The 18,225-nt window shown below is 39.2% G+C and overlaps 1 non-coding gene across 1 annotated transcript; it reads left to right on the forward strand.

Moving 5' to 3' along the window:
- Nucleotides 1–16,175: 16,175 nt before the first annotated feature.
- LOC131230117 (small nucleolar RNA R71) lies at nucleotides 16,176–16,282 on the forward strand. The gene has a single exon (XR_009163841.1). It is a non-coding gene; the product is annotated as a small nucleolar RNA R71 (small nucleolar RNA).
- Nucleotides 16,283–18,225: the final 1,943 nt, after the last annotated feature.

Here is an 18,225-nt window from a genome sequence, read left to right on the forward strand (position 1 = left end):
TATCTTCACCCTCTGCCATTCTGAAGTTGAACAACTGTAGCTTCAAGTGTAGGCGATTCTCAATGAACTTTTCAGCATAAAAGTCCTCTAACTTTGCCCACAAACTCACTGCAGTTTTCTCCCTCAAGATATTATAGAGAACCTCATCCATGAGATACAAAGGGATAGATGATAAAGTGTTTTTATTAAGAGTATTCCAGTCTTCGTCACTCATAGATGGTGGTCGCTCCTCAAGAGCCCTGTTTTTGCCTTACTTAGTTAATAGGCTAATCATCTTAACCTTCCATAACTCAAAATTAATTTTCCCTAAGTACTTCTCAATATCATACTTAGTGTTTCCCATTGAGACCAATCCTTCAGATTTAAGTCTATGCCCCAATGTTATCTCTGATAGTACTTGTTGGGGGATCGTGGAAGCACACAAAGATGAATCTAGGATAACAACCCAATAGCAACAAGCAAACATAAAGAGAACACATGGATTTTAACGTGGAAAAACCCTTTCGGGAAAAAACCACGGTACAAAGCAACAGATGATCACTGTGAAAGTAGAAATTACAAAGAGAAAGTTTACCTAATTCGAACAACCTCGAATCTCACCTTTGTTATACCCATTTGAAACCCTAGGACGACTTAGAAACACTTAAAATACCTCTCAATCCCGTTTACACCCACATATATAGCTTTGGAAAAAACCCAAATGAAATTAAAAACAAATCCCACAATTTCGTAGTTTTGCGAAAAATTTACGCAGAATTTGTCGATGCCATCGAAGACCTGACATCGAAGCTAATCTGTCGATGCCATCGAACTAACACCTCAACTACTCAGAGACAAAACATGATTTTTCAAAAATTCTCGATAGCATCGAACACTCATTGATAGCATCGAAAAAGTACCTAGTTAGTCTAGAGACCAATTGAAGAAAATCCTGAAAATATAGATGGTCGAACATTGTTCGATGCCATTGAAGGTGACATCAAACATATTGTCGATGTCTTCGACAGACCTTTTATCTAACTTGATTTAAGACATCAAATACAACACATATTGGCCTTCAGTATAAGAGACACTCTCTCCCTCAGGATCAGGAGCTTCCCGTCTCCCTCAGTATGAGGGACACTCTCTCCTTGATTGGAAACGTCTTCTAGTCATTGTTCCTCCATCGACATATATAATTCCAAGGTGAATAGTTGAAGCTTTGATGGCTCCTTGGTACCTTTGCCCATGATATTCCAGACACTGAGGAGACTACTGTTCGAAAGGCCCATGTTCTCATCCTTTTCATCCTAGGTGCCCTCATCTTTGGCCATGGGAATGAGCGCGAACATGAAGTTGCTTCATTTGGTTTGAGACATCACATTTACAGAGCCCTACAACTGGAATGTGACTCTACTTGCCCAACTATACCATGGCCTGGATAAAGTTAGCCATCACAAAAGAAAATCTTTCATTGGCTTTTCCCCACTAGTGGAGGTGAGTTTTCACTCGACTTTTTATGACTTTTAGGGCATGTTTGGGCGGTGAGATTAGAAGGGATTAGGTAGGATGGGATTCAAAAAACATAATTATTACCCATGGCAGGAACTGTCCCCCTTGCCATGGGATAAGATTAATGCCATGCTTTGTTAGTAATACGGTGGTAAATTGAATGGATATACCCACCATCATTTGAACTCACTGAGAATAACACACATGTGTTATATTTAAACCGTCAATTTGTTTTGTAACCTCATTTTATGGCATGGGCCTAAAGGTGAGGTAGATCCAAAACTTATGTGGCCCCGAAGAAGTTTTCAACGGTAAGTATTCAATCCCCATTGCTTTATGTGGTGGGGTCCACTTGAGCTTCAGATTTACCTGATTTTTGGGCCATGGTCTAAAATAATCCCGAAAAATGGGTGGACGGTGTGGATATAGCCCACACATCATGGTGGACCTACACAAGTTGCTAACATTAAGTGAAAAGGGCACGGGACCCAATGCAATTCCAATAAATTCTAATTCCAAGCTTTTCCATTCTTCCCAAACATGGGGTGGAATTGGCACAGGACCAGATGAATTCCACCCCACCTAATCCCTTCTAATCCCACTGCCCAAACACGCCCTTAGTTGACATTTGTGACATTGTCCTCTTGTCTGGCCAGGTGTGCTTTTATGATCATTTACCCATCTAACACCCAGTCTGAAAGATCCTTTCTCCTCGATTAGTGGGTTCATGCAGTGGGTGAGCGAGAATCGTCGTCGAACCCCTCACCATCGGGAGGGCTAACAATGATGGCCTGGTACCGACTCATGTGGTCATAATCTTTCATTGTTCACTTCCTGTTCTAAATTCTGTAGGCCTCACCTGACTTCCGTATCCTTGTTTACATTGTCACACAGCCATACCTGAGGTCCGCTGCATAATCCAGTTCGGCCAGAGTAGCTGCCTTGGAGGCTTCCTGTCGTTGATGCCTCTTTACTAACCCAGAATCTTTCAAATGGTATTTTTGGAGAATGCCTATTTTGACAATTGACGGTCTTCCCTCCAGTACTTCCTTCTCCAGTTGTCGAGCCGTAATAATGAGATGAACTCCGTCTGGCCGACTTAGCTAGAGAATATATATATATATATATATATATATATATATATATATATATATATATATATATATATATATATACACACACACACATTATTATTATTATTATTATTATTATTATTATTATTTTATTATTATCAGATAAAGATATTGGACCATTCACTTTACTTATTATTTTTGTGATCATCTCATGTATTCACGTGGCCATTTTTGACCCATTCGTCTTATTTATCAATCATATATCAACCTATTTAACCATTAAAATTATTATCTAAGAACCCCACTCTTAAATATATGCATATGCATACCTTTTTAGGTTTATTAAGCTTATAAATCATTAACATACTTATCAATCATTGACGTCAACGGTTGAGAATATTCTTTGTAAACCAATATAGCTATTCAATAATTTGATTTTCATGAAATCATCCGTTGAAAAAATCCAACTATATATATTTACTCATTCAAATCCAACATTCTCGTCTAAGTTGTTCCTTGTTGCGCCCAATCTAACCATCAAATCAAACCCACTATCTCAATGAGGCTCAGATGATTCAAACCATTCATCACAGTGGACCTTTTAAAGATTTCAACGGTAAATTATACCTTACTCTTCCTCAAGATGTGTGGCACACTTAAGATTTAAATCTACCTCATTTTTTTTCCCATGCCCTAAAAGGACATGATAAAACTAATGGACGGAGTAGATTTCCGCCAAACATCTCAGTGGGGCCCACTACCCTAATCTTTCAAAAAAAGAAAAAAGAAAAGGAGATCAGCGTGGGCTGCTCTACACCGAACAGCCCACGTCGCGACACCAACCCGTAAGTCCCGACGACCACGTCTCTCCTCATCCTTCTCTCCCTATCTTTCAATCCACCATCAAGGTGGGACCTACCATCGATCCAGACCATTCACCAGCCCCAAGAATTTTCAGCATGCAATCTCTAATATTTTCCCATCGTGTGGTCCTCCTGAGTTACACATCTGCCTTATCCTTCGTTCCCTGCCTCATCACGGCTGAACGAACCCCGATGAATGGAATGGATTCCACTTAAACATCGCAGTGGACCCCACCAATTGGGAACCAAGACATAAGCGTATTCTGCACAAGACCAATTCGAACGGAGGTTTCTTTTCCACTTCCTTCTTGCGTTTTAGAAATCCAACTCATACCAAACGAACCTGAGCTAATCCAAACCATTCAATTTACATTCTACGGCTCTGAAACACCTAGTCGAAACGTTAGGAAACCATTCAATCGCTGTTTCTCACGGCAGCTATCGTGAAACGTCAAAACCTTCCAAACCCGAACCCATTGATCGAACGCTTCTGGAGATTCCAAAACCCATGTCCAGAAGCAACGGGACATCGAGATCTTTCCAGTACTAAAATCCGCCATTGACGTCCAACGTCTTCTTCATCGAGAAACTCTGACCGCAGATCTTTGTGTAGATCTTGATTGGAAATCTGATCTGTTTGTTACGAGGCCCACCTAATTAACAACTGATCACCGAAACCTAATAACGAACAGGTCTATCAGGTGGAGGAAGAACCAATTGAATAGATTAGAACGAGTCCGTGCACTACTCGATCCGTGAAGAGTAGACGTAACCCATACCAAGTCCTGCTGCAACTCGGACTCCAGAAGTAGAAAGCTTATTTAAGCTCTTTGATACAGCGGGAGAGATCGGTGTAAAAAAGGAAAGAAATTAAGAAAACAGAAGAGACAGTTCAGGAGAATTCAAGAGAGAGAACCAAAACCAAAACCCGACTTGACTCGCTGCCCCGTTGTGACGCTGTCCAGCTACCAACCATGGACGTTCTGAAAGAAAGAAAATTAGAAATTAGATGAGAAAAGCAGGAAGAAAGAAGAAGAAAGAGCAGGAAGAAATGGAAGAGAAAAAAAAAAAAAAAACGAAGAAGGAAGAAAGCTAAAGTTGAGTCGACTCACTAAGTTACCCTGTCAAGTTTTTTTTTTTTTTTTTTTTTTTTAAATTTGCAAATCACATTGTTATGGGTAAAAATGAGCTGTTTAGAAGTATGAAGTCAACTCGAACATCTGTACATGTTGCATGGTTCGCCAGCACCAGTCATGACTAGGGCTGAAAGTCGGGCGGGTTGGGTTGGGTCGGGTTGGTGGTCAACCCTAACCCAACCCAAGGTTCCTATACCTCAACCCTAACACAACCCAACCCAATCTCGGGTTGGGAATTCTCAACCCAAGCCCAACCCAAGCGGGCTCGGTCGGGTTGATCGGGTTGGTCGGGTATATACATGCTTATATTTTCGTTATTATATTAGTTTATTATATTTCAATATTGGACTTATATTTTGTATCTATAATTTTATTAATTATATATGTGATTATTCATTATAAAGAACTTCATTTTTTCCTTTAAAAAACAAGCTAAAATATAAGACAACTACTCCTTTAAAAGTCATGTAGCATAGCATGAAGTCTATTTGGGAGAGAGAAATCTGGCATATCTTGTTAGCTAGAGTCCTTGGAATTGATGTGGACAAATGAGACTCGACATCACTAGTGTGCCTTCGACACAAACGATCCACACTCAATTATAATTTATAAGTAACTTATATATTGATTGGGTTCGGGTTGGGTCGGGCAACCTGAGACCTCAACCCGAGCCCAATCCAATTTTTATCGGGTTGGTGTTTGTATAGCCCAAGGTTAAGATCGGACCCGAAATATCTTGCCCGAGCCCAACCCAATGTCGGGTCGGTCACGGGTCGGTCAGGTTGAACCCGCCCAACTTTCAGCCCTAGTCATGACCAAGGGGCTCCACAATGACTAGAAAGTGATACCATTGTACTCTACAGCATGACTCCGAACTCAACGTCGAGCTCTTCCATGGCCCCATCCATGTCTGAGCTAATGTTCAGATCTCCTGGAGAAGCCTCTGAAGTATGATCCCATACAGGACTGAGCATACTCCGCTCGAAAGACTTGCGAGAGAGAGTCTCTACACGGTATGATAAGATGAAGAGGATGGTTATCCCTGACTTTGCTTATGTTCTACCAAGGAAGGGAGATCGGTCCTGACGCTCGTATACGACATTTGGAGGGAGGTCAGTAGTCTACTAGAATGATAAAGGAGAAGCCCAGCCACGGCCAGTTAGAAAGCCCAGGTTGGCCTCAGTCTCCTAATACATGTTTCTTCTAAATCCCAACTACTTCGAGCTTATCGAAAAAACATCTTTCAAGTCTTCTCCAAGGATCTTAAAAGATTACTTTGACATGCTCGGGATAACATCCCCTCCATAATACGCACCTACCAAGCAGAGATATTTCCATCCACGTCATTGCACTTAACAGCTATAAATAGAGAACTACTCTATAGTAAAAGGTACGCACAAATCATACCTAAAAACCCTATGTTCTATTAGACGTAGCTTGCTTGCTTGACTTTAACATCGGAGGGTCCCCTGTCATAGCCAAGGTCTCCATCTTTATCCCTTCTTGTAAGTATCAAGTGGTCTAAGAAGGACGCCTAGATTTCTGCATCAATAGTTTAGCGCTATTTGTGGGAACTGACTTTAAAAGTTGTTCCCATCGTTTACAATGACCCTACAATGGCGAAAGGGAGAAAGAAGACCCCATACCACTACTGTTGCACCCAATCATGCGCTAGCAGAACAGTCTGTGGAGCATCAGGACTCACCTTTCCAACTTCAGGTTGATTCTGCACCTGCAGGTCCAGTCAGCGGTCTCGTAGCCGGAGAGGTTGGCTTATTTTTTTGGAGCATTAAGTTGAAGAATTGACCAGTAACATCGATCAGATAAGGCATATGTTGCAGAGACAGAATCCTCCTACCGACCAGGGAGTTGAGAAGGTTGATGTTCGGACAACTACTGAAGTCTCTGCACCAGCTCCTAGAGGAACAAATAGACTTGTGAGGTGCCGAACTGTGTACCCTCCCATGCCTTGAGAACTTCCATGCTGGCTGCCTCTGACCTACATCATGTGTTGGAGAAAAAGTGGTGCGGTAAAGCTCCCAAAACAGTGGACGAGAACGAGGAACCCTAGGAAGACGAACTCGAATAGCTATGAGGTTGGATCGCCGACATACGTCAGGCTTGTTGAGTGTGAAATATTGCATATTTCTCCCTATTTATACGTTGGTTTTATAAACATGATAGTGATTAATTGATTTAATTATTCATGTTTTCATGTATGATGTGATTTCGAGAGCTTAAGATGAAATTGATACAAAAAGGAAGATTTATGCTCAAAAGAGTATTAAATGAAGATTTGGAGATTTGGAAGTCATTAATGAATAATTCGCATGCCAAAGATCCAAGAAAATCAAGTGAGGAATAAAGAGAATCAAAGATTTGAAGTGAAGGAAAGGAATCATGAAATTCTCCTGAAAACAAATATATTCTTAAAATTGTCCTGAAAAAGCATATTCTAAAACTACGAGTGTATTTTGAAAAACTGTGCAGAGTGCATAAATTTGAGGCGGTTTAAACTCCAAGTCTATTTTGTGAAACTGCGCAGAGTGCATAAATTCGAGGCGGTTTTTAGATTTTTCCAACTCAGTGTGAAAGTTGGAGTTCCACAACTATAAATAGGGCTCCCTAGGATGCTCCAAAGCATCTTCTAGAGTTTGGAAAGGTCTCAAGGAGTATATACAAAGGTGGAGTAGCCGCCTAAGAGTTTTTCTTCTTCCCTAGTTTATTTTTTATGATTTGTTTAAGAGGTTTGGTTTCAATCATGTCTATGGTTGGCTAAACCTCTTAGCTAAGGCTAAGAGTTGAATCTTGTAGCGTGTTTGGATGTTTATTTTTCTTTGATTCTTATTCTTATTGAACTTGATTGATTTATAGTTTGATATTAAGGGAATATTATTTTTAGTTTTCTATGATTTATTGTGACTTAAATTACAATAGATGTCGTGATAGCTTTAAATATCTTCTTTTCCTGTTTTGAGATTGTGAGATTGGTAAATCCCGTTGTTTACCATCAAGTCCTGGGCATGGTAGGGTGATGGAATCCCTTCCAATCATCAAAATTCTCCTACATTGAGAACTAGGTCAATGAAAATTTTAGATTTGATTTAAATTCCTTTATATTCCAATTGAATATGATATGACTCCAATTCCAATTGTGTTCCTTGAATCAAGTAAGGTAGCATCTTGATAGCTACAAGTGGATCCTTATCACCCTAGTTCCCACATTTAAATTCAAAAGTTTTAATCAACATTATTCACGATTACTCTCAATTATTCAGATTTCAATTTAGATTTTTTTTCTAGTTCTAGTTCTAGTTATTTTCAGAATACGTACAAGTTTAGTCCTTATGGATTCGACCTCGGTCTTATCGAGTTATTATTACATTGCGACCCTACACTTGGGGTTGTGAACAAGTTTTTAGCGCCATTGATTGGGACTATAGCTATATTTTTCTGGAATTAATTGATATTAAAATTATGTTAAGATTATGGTTGATTTTTCTACTATGTTTTTAGGTTAGGTTTTTCTTTTTGAAATTATTTTTAGAAACTAACATTGTTTTTCATTTTATAGGATCCTAACATAGTAACTCTTATTTGGTAATTTTGTTCCAATCCCCTCTTATGTTTTCTAGATCTCTTATTTATTTTAGTTTTTCTACTTTTCTTTTTAGGCTTAGTTGTTAAGTTACTTGAGGGCTGAAAGTGTTTCATGACCAAGTAGGTTCGTAACAACACCCTCTGTCTCTTGAGTGAATGAGGATTAGTCGAGGGGTTGCTTATCCATTACGGATTAGAAACCACTTGATATCCTCTCAATTAATAGAAGTGATGCCTGCATATTAACCTCAATACCCAGTTAAGGAAGCCTAAGATGAGAATGAGGTGTATCATGCACCCTCGCCTCGTATTCTACGAGATTATTTACAATCGATGGGGTTGAGCACACCTTCCTACATGATTTTTCTTAGACAATACAGGAAATATGAATATTAAACCTGGGGTCATTCAAAAACTTCCGAAGTTCCATGGACTTGAATCTGAAAGTCCATATCTACGCATGAAAGAGTTTGATGAGATAATAGCCACTTTCCACTTTCCTAATGTGTCTGAGGACATGATTAGACTGAAACTCTTTCCACTGTACACTTTGAGAATTCTAATGACTATATGATTCAAGACAGAGTGAATGCCATGTGAAAAAATACCTTGGTAGTTAATACTGACTGAGGGAATCATTTATCTAAAGCACCTCCTTCAACAGATTCTGAGTGTTTACCATTAAAGGAGAAAGAACTAAAAATTGAACCGAAGTCTAAAACTTTGTAATGTGTTGAGACTACATTACCTAATAGAATTTTTCTGAATTTCACCTACTTTTAGTCTTTAATTCACCGTGGTATACTAATATTGAAATTTTTTCTATCACAGGTAAATTTTATCTACTTTGGGCACCTTAGGAGAGTAAAAGAAAACTTTACGCTGAAGTTCATAAATTTCTCTGTACATTCATGCTCCAAGGTATCCAAGCCTTTACAAAAAGGGCTTTTGGATGATCTTGTTGAGAAATCTACTGAAAAATTTATCGAGATACTGACTGGAGGAAGAACCTGACTACATGATTGAGTAACTATTTCTTACTTTCTGGGTTTACGAGTATGTTTATTGCTTTCATAGGATTTAGGATTATGATAGTTTGATTTCATGTTGTGTAGTTTTCCTGCTAACCCATATTCACATTGAGAACTTTGAAAAAGTTTCAATTCTCCTTCTTCAGGTACTACCTTTCCATCGCTTCTCATTTTTTCTCGTTGTCTCATGTGCATTGCATGCTTATATCTTTTACATTGAGGACAATGTAGATTTTAGGTTGGGGGGTGTGGATTAGGTAAACTAATCAGTATTTTCTTAGTTTCTGAGAAAAAATTGTTGAAAATTTGTGATTTTTCAAAGTAAAAACCTATTTGGAAAATAAAAGTTTGTGTACTTAAGAGTGTTTTGAGTATGATAAGATGAATGTTGAATTTTAAATTGTTGGAGTTTGATCAACTAAGTAGACTATCGTCTAAATTCTTGCATTTAATTGATTAAGAGGAAGTTTGAATATCATGTTTATCTAAGTCACAAGCTACATTCAAAATGCTTTCTGTGAATTGTACTAAAATTTCTCATTGTTAGTATGTGTATCATTGATAGATACTGAGAATTAAGCCTGGAGAATTTTATCCACCTTAAAAAGATTAAAAGAACCAGTTAAAAAATAGAGATATCGACAAAAAGGTCATGTATGATGAAAACACTGAAAATGAATAAAAAGTCTGAAAAGAATAAATAAATAAAAGGGACCGTCAATATAAAATAAAAAACTGAAAAAAGAAGGAAAATGTGATAAGTTCGGAATCAGTACTTGATTATTCAATAAAACTTGAGGTGATGAGCATGGTTAACATTATGAAATAGTAGTATATTATAGAAAGTAAATAGACTTCACTAAGTCATTAATGAAGAATTCACGTGCCAAAGATCTAAGAAAACTAAGTGAGGAATGAAGAGAATCAAAGATTTGAAGTGAAGAAAAAGAATCCTGAAATTGTACTTAAAAAGCATATTCTGAAACTCCGAGTATATTTTGAAAAATTACGTAGAGTGTGTAAATTTGAGGTGATTTAAACTTTGAGTTTATTTTAGAAAACTGTGCAAAGTGCGTAAATTTGAGGTGGTTTTTAGATTTTTCCAACTTAGCGCGAAAGTTGGAGTTCCACAACTATAAATAGGACTTCCTAGGATGCTCCAAAGTATCTTCTGGGGTTTGGAAAGGTCTCAAAGAGCATGCACAAGGGTGAAGTAGTTGTCAAAGAGTTTTTCTTCTTCCCTAGTTTATTTTTCATGCTTTGTTTAAGAGATTTGGTTTCAATCATGTCTATGGTTGGATAAACCTCTTAGCTAGAGCTAAGAGGTAAAGCTTGTAGCATGTTTAGATGTTTATTTTTCTTTGATTCTTGTTCTCATTGAACTTCATTAATTTATAGTTTGATATTAAGGGAATATTTTCAGTTTTCTAAGATTTATTGTGACTCAAATTATAATAGATGCTGTGATAGCTTTGAATATCTTCTTTTCATGTTTTGAGATGTGGATTGGTAAATCCCGTTATTCACCATCGTGTCCTGGGCATGGTAGGGTTATGAAATCCCTTCCAATCATCACAATTCTCCTCCATTGAGAATTAGGTCAATGAAAAGTTCAGATTTGATTTAAATTGCTTTATCTTCTAATTGGATAGTATAAAACTCCAATTCCAATCATGTTCCTTGAATCAAGTAAGGTAGCATCTTAATAACTACAAGTGGATCCTTGACACCCTAGTTCCCACATTTAAATTCATAAGTTTTAATCAATATTATTCATCATCACTCTCAATTATTCAGATTTCAATTTAGACCTTTTTAAAGTTCTAGTTCTAGTTATTTTTAGAATACATACAAGTTTAGTCCTTATGGATTCGACCTCGGTCTTACCGAGTTATTACTACACTTGGGGTTTTGAACACTTATCGCATGGGGTTTTGAACACTTATCGCATGCATTCTCCGACCTCGATAGAAGCTATGTTGGAGGAAACTGAGCCGCCATTCATGGACAATATTTTGCAAGCTCATCTCCCGCCCAAATTTAGGATGCCGTAGATTACTCCCTACTCCGTGTCAACTGTCCCAGACAAGCATCTGGAATCTTTCAGGGCGTGTATGGAGCTTCATGGTGCTTTGACCACAGTGATGTGCTGAGCATTCTCCTTAACTTTGCCAGGAGCGGCCCAGAAATGGTTTTGACAATAAAATCCAAGTCCATCAGCTCGTTCACATAGCTCAACAAGGCCTTCATTACTAACTTCATCAGAGGAAAATAAAAGCGAAATCCTACAACTCACCTCCATACTATCACTCAGAAGGAGGACGAACTGTTAAATTACTATATTAAGCTCTTTAACTTAAAAGCAATGGAAGTGGAGGGCTACTTAGATCAGATCGCCCTAGTTTTTATGATGGTCAGCCATAAGGAGGGGAGATTCCTCTTTTTGCTTGCAAGAATCCCTCCAACGACATTGGCCGATCTCCTCGGCCGAGCTCAGAAGTACTCCAATGCCAAGGAGCTTTTCAGCTCACGGAAAGATAGCCGGAGTGTAGGGAGCTCAACTAGGGAGAAACAGACCAAGGAAGAACAAGCATCGACCCCCAGTACCAAGCTAGAAGGGACGATGATCCAACCAGGGGTCAACGTCCAAGAAGACGACCTGAGAGTAGATTTCTATCCTACATTCCCCTCAACATTATGCCTAAGCAAGTCCTCATGGAAGTTCAGGACAAACGACTCCTAAAATGGCCAAACCGGATGAGGACTGATGCTAACAAGCTAGATAAATGAAAGTACTGCCATTTCCACCCTGACCACGACCATTCCACCAGTGATTTCTTCAACATTAAAGAAGAAATTGAAGCCCTCATCCACAATGGACACATGTGAGAGTATGTTAGTAGGAGGGAATAACAGTCAGATCGGAAGAACGGGTAGCCCAATAATGGAAACAACGAGGCTGAAGGAGAGATCCGCACCATCTTTGGTAGGTTTGCGAGAGGAGGAGATTCGAACTGAGCACGCAAAGCTCATGCTCAGAGCATCAGTTATAGCGGTTTGAAACATCAGGTCCACCTCACCTACAGTCCTTTGAAAGAGCAGAAGGTGGTCTCTTGTGAATTGATCTTCACTGAGGAAGATGCCTGAGGATTCCACCACCCCCATGATGATGCCCTAGTGGTGGCCATAACCATAGCCAACCACAAAGTTTTTCAAATTTTGGTGGACACCAGCAGCTCGGCCGACATCCTCTTTGCTAATACCTTTGATAAAATGGGGGTCAAAAGGTCCTGACTTTAACCTGTCAAAACTCCTCTGCTTGGGTTCGTAGGGGACATAGTTACCTCCGAGGGATCTATACAGCTTTTGATTACTGGGGGAGAGGGACAAAACCAGACGACGACGATGATCAACTTTCTTGTGGTTGATTGCCCTTCCATCTACAATGTTATCCTCGGACGATTTGAAATCTAAATTGAAATCTAAATAATTGAGATCTAAATAATTGAGAGTACTAGCTACTACTCTCAATTAGATGATCAACCACTAATAGCTACAAGTCAAGTAGTTCACTTGAGCAGGATTTAGAGTCTTACTTGCGTAATGAATAACGTAGGATTTCTTATCTTTTCTCTGGCCTAGAACTACCCTAAGAGCATAATCAGACGCGTCACATATAAGTTCAAAAGGAATGCTCCAGTCAGGTGGCTGTATGATGGGTGCACTAGTCAATATGCCCTTAAGCTTAGTGAAAGCTTCCTGACATGGTTCAGTCCACTCGTATGGTGCATCCTTTTGAAGTAGATTATATAGAGGACGAGAGATGAGACTAAAGTCCTTTATGAATCTTCTGTAAAACCCGGCGTGTCCTAGGAAAGATCGCACGTCCCTTATGTTCTTGGGTGGAGGTAGGTTAGAGATAAGATCGATCTTTGCCTTATCCACCTCGATTCCTTTGGATGAAATAATGTGCCCAAGGACAATTCCCTTCTGAACCATGAAATGACACTTCTCCCAATTAAGTACCAAGTTCTTTTCTTCACATCTTTTCAGCACACATTTAAGGCTTTCCAAGCACTCACTGAAAGATGGACCGAAGACAGAGAAATCGTCCATGAAGACCTCTAAATATTGCCCCACCATGTTAGAAAATATGCTCATCATACATCGCTGGAAGGTGGCAGGAGCATTACATAGTCCAAACGGCATCCTTCGGTAAGCAAAGGTGCCATAGGGACATGTAAACGTAGTCTTTTCTTGATCTTCAGGGGCGATCTCTATTTGGTTGTAGCCCGAATACCCGTCAAGGAAATTGTAATAGGAATGACCAGCTAACCTTTCCAAGATCTGATCAATGAAGGGCAAAGGAAAGTGGTCTTTTCTCGTGACGGTATTTAATTTTCTGTAGTCAATGCACATCCTCCAACCAGTAGTGACTCTAGTCGGCACGAGTTCATTATTGGCATTGGCTACGATGGTGATCCCGGACTTCTTAGGAACCACCTGAGTTGGACTCACCCATTGACTATCAGATATAGGGTATATGATACCCACATCCAATAGTTTAAGAACCTCGGCCTTAACCACTTCCTTCATGGTCTTCGTATTATCCTCAAGATATATGTGGTGAGTACAAATCGAGGGGTTGATTCCCTTGAGGTCCGTGATTGTCCATCCAAGGGCTCCCTTATGCTCCAGGAGAGTAGATATGAGCATACTCTCTTGTTCTTTCTCAAGGTGGGCAGAAATCATCATCGGGTATGTCTCATCTTGACCTAAGTATGCATATTTTAAATCAGAGGGTAAAGGTTTTAGGTCAAGCTTCGGTGGCTTGAAGTTAGATGGTAGAGGCACTTCATCAGTTTGGGGTAACTCTTCAAATTGTGGCCTCCACCAGTTAACTTCAACTACCGGTACCGCATCAAGCATGGCACACGTCTTCCTAATTATGTCATCATCAAACTCATGGGAGTGGGCCAGGCACGTCTCTAGAGGATCAAAGGATAAGGTAAGGGGTGTCCTGTCATCCACGAAAGTATCGATCATGTTAATATCGTAGATATCGTCATCTTCCTCTATCCGTCTGGCCGTGTTGAAAAAGATATTCATTTCTAATGTCATATTCCCGAAAGACATACTCATGACACCATTCCTGCAATTGATAATTGCGTTTGAAGTGGGAAGGAATGAACAACCAAGAATGACGGGAATCTGAGTGCTTGTGTTACCGATGGGTTCGGTATCCAGGATGATGAAATCAACTGGGTAGTAAAATCGATCAACCTGGACCAACACATCCTCAATTATCCCCCTCTCGATATACGAAAAGAGCGATCAACAAGTTGTAGTGTGGTTAAGGTGGGTTTTTTTAATTCACCTAAGCCCAACTATTTATATACCGAGTAGGGGATAATCAAACTTCGGTGGCTTGAAGTTAGATGGTAGAGGCACTTCATCGTTTGGGGTAACTCTTCAAATTCGATGGCCTCCACCGTAACCGAGCTAACTCGACTCATGCATAGCTCTAAGTTGAATATGATTTTTGTCGGCATCAAACTCATGGGAGTGGGCCAGCACGTCTCTAGAGGATCGGAGGATAAGGTAAGGGGTCCTGTCATCCACGAAAGTATCGATCATGTTAATATGAGATATCGTCATCTTCCGTCTATCCGTTGCCGTCGTTGACATAAGATATTCATTTCTAATGTCATATTCTCGAAAGACATACTCATGACACCATTCGCAATTGATAATTGCGTTTCAAGTGGGAAGGAATGAACAACCAAGAATGACGTGGAATGTTGACCTTCACTTGTTTCGAACTGGGTCTCGAATATCCGAGAGTTATGAAATCGATTTTGGTAGTAAAATCGATCAACCGTTGGGACAATGGAGCAATCCTGGCAATTATCCCTCTGAGGTATCACAGATTCTCAACAGTTGTAGTGTGGTTAAGGTGGGTTTTAATTCACCTAAGCCCAATTGTTTATATACCGAGTAGGGATCAGATTAACGCTAGCTCCTAAGTCAAGAAGTGCGTTTTCAATTCGATGGTCCCCAATTACACATGATATGATTGGGCTATCTTTGAATTTTGCTCCATCTTGCTTTAGGATGGCAGTCACTTGGGTCGCTCGAAGATTTGAATATTTTGCCGGTCTTAGGATTGGCGTACAGAGTCTTGGAATTTGGCATATGAAAGCTATCCTTGTTTCACGGCATCAAGTCGTGGAATGTTTAGCCTTCAGTCCTTGTTCATTACCTCTAGAATATCCTGAGAGTTAAAGAGAGGTTTTGGTGCAACCAACCATTGGGAAAATGGAGCAACTGGCTTTCCTTGAGGTTCCGATTCTAGTTCTTGTGGGGCATAACTAGATCTATCGTTGTTGTCCTCTTCCGGCTCCTTAGGCTTCTCAGCCCTAATCGGAATGGTTTTGTCAATGATCTTTCCACTCCTAAGAGTGGTGATGGATTTAGTTTGCTCCATCTGATTTGAAGAGTTTGGGTCGCTAACTCTTCAAATTGTATGTGTTAGAGGTGAGCCCACTGAAAGGTCTTTGGTAATTGCTTACAGCATTGGATTGCTCATTTAATACCTCTTAAAAAGCAGAGATAGTTGGACAGTTTTTAGTAGTATGAATGTTGCAACCACAAATGCTACAAACAATTTCCTTAGCCTTATCCTTCTTAAATTCCATGGCCTCGAGTTTCCTAGTGAAATTAGCTACCTTAGCATTAATATTATCGTCTTCTCTCAGGAGATACATTCCACCCCTTTCCTTAGAATGAGTCAGCCTAGACGTAGTACTAGGTCTAGGGGAGATGTCCCATGTTTGTGTGTTCTCAGCAAGTTTATCAAAGTAATCCCACACTTCATCGACTCCTTTATTCATAAACTCCCCATTACACATCGTCTCGACTAATTGGAGCATGGGAGATGTCAGTCCATCATAGAAAAAGTTCGTGATGCGCCACGTTTCAAAACCATGTTGTGGGCATGAACTGATAAGATCCTTGAACTGCTCCCAACATTGGAAGAATGTTTCATCTTCCCTTTGGGCGAAGTTCATGATCGACTTTCTTAGGGTGTTCATCTTATGGTATGGGAAAAACTTCTTAATGAACTCCCTTGTCATGTCATTCCATCTGCCAAATGATCGAGGACGTAGTGAATGTAACCACATCTTGGCTTTCTCTTTCAAAGAAAAGGGAAAGAGTTTCAACCTGATCGTGTCATCAGACACGTTAGGAAAGTATAAGGTAGCTATGATCTCGTCAAATTCTTTTAAATGTAAGGATTCTCTGACTCAAGCCCATGAAATTTGGGGAGGAGTTGGATTACCCCTAGCTTGATATCCATGTGTCCTGCATTCTCACGAAAAACCATGCATGAGGGCGTACTCACCCTCGCCGGTTGTAAGTAATCTCGTAAGGTACGAGGCGGGGGTGCTTGATGCACCTCATTCTCATCCTGGAGATCTTCTACCCTAGGTTGGGGTAGAAGAGGTTGATTTCCAGCCATATCCTCAATTAACACTAGGGATCTCAAGTGGTATCTAGTCCTACGATGGACAGTTAACCCCTCAACTAATCCTCCTTCAGTCAAGAGACGTCGAGTGTTGTCACGAGCCCACTTGGGCATGAAACACTCGTAGCTCTCAATCAAATTCTAAGCCTAATCCTAAGAAAGGAAATAAAAATCTAAAAAGAGAAAGAGGGTTGGAAGGAAGTTACCAAATTGGAGTCCCTAAATTGAAACCTGCAAAATAGAACAAAACAAGTTAGTTTCTAAGAATAGCAATCCTATAAAATTCCTAAGAAGAGAAATATAGAAATAAAAAGAAACAAGGAAGAATTCCTAAATTAGAAAGTAGAAATTTAGAAAGAGCGTACCGAATTAGAAATTTCTAATAAGCCTACAAAACAAAAAAGTTAGTTTCTAAACAGAAAGTCTTAAAATAGAAAATTTTTAAAAATAAAATAGGAAACAAAATTAGATTCTAAAAGAGGTAGAATTAGAAACTTACTAAAAGGGAATCCTAATATAGAAATAGTAAGGAAGAGAGAAATTACCAATTTAGAAACCTATCTCAGAATCCTACAAAATAAGAAAGTTGGGTTAGTTTCTAAAAAAAAGGAAAACTATCTAAAAATAGAAAGTTACTTAAATAGAAAATTTCTAAAAATTAAAGAAAAACCAGGAATTAGAAAATTCTAAAATGAATCATAAAAATCAAAAAGTCCTAATCTTAAACTAATCCTAAAACCAGTTACCTTCAGGAAACGTAGCCGTCAATCCCCGGCAACAGCGCCAAAAACTTGTTCACACCCTAAGTGCAGGGTTGTGATGTAGTAATAAACTCGGTAAGACCGAGGTCGAATCCACAGGGACTAAAACTTGTACGTTATCTGAAATTAACCAGATCTAGAACTAGGCTAAGATGAAATCAAAACCAATTGTGATTTGAGGAATAATGGTGAAATATTAATCTAAACTTAAAGAATTCAGAGAAAGGGAACTAGGGATTCAGAGGATCCACTTGTAGAGATCAGGGAGATCTTATACCTACTTCATGGATATTATATTGAACTTACTCGATATAGTTTTTAAGAGATGAAAGGTATAAGAATTAGGTATGATTCCATCACAAATCCATGCCTAAGAGACAAGGTAAACAACAGAACTTAGACCAATCCATAACCAACTAAAAGATATATGAGTGTTAGGAAGGATTCCATCATCCAACCATGTCTATGAGACGATGGCGAACAACAGGGTTTCCGAACATCAAAATAAAAGGAAAGGAATTATTCAAGCCATCACAGATCTACTATAATTTAAATCACAACAAACCATTAATGACTAAAAGAATTTCTTAAATCAAAACAGAGTCAATCAGTTCAGTTCAAATCAAACCTGTAGAAGCTCCCATCATGCCACAAGCTTCACCTCTTAGCCCTAGCTAAGAGGTTTAGCCTAACATAATTAGACTAAGTCTCAACATAATTCATAAGGAAAAGAAAAAAAATA

The sequence above is a fragment of the Magnolia sinica genome, chromosome 16 (assembly GCF_029962835.1).
Source record: "Magnolia sinica isolate HGM2019 chromosome 16, MsV1, whole genome shotgun sequence".
Lineage (NCBI taxonomy): Eukaryota > Viridiplantae > Streptophyta > Magnoliopsida > Magnoliales > Magnoliaceae > Magnolia > Magnolia sinica.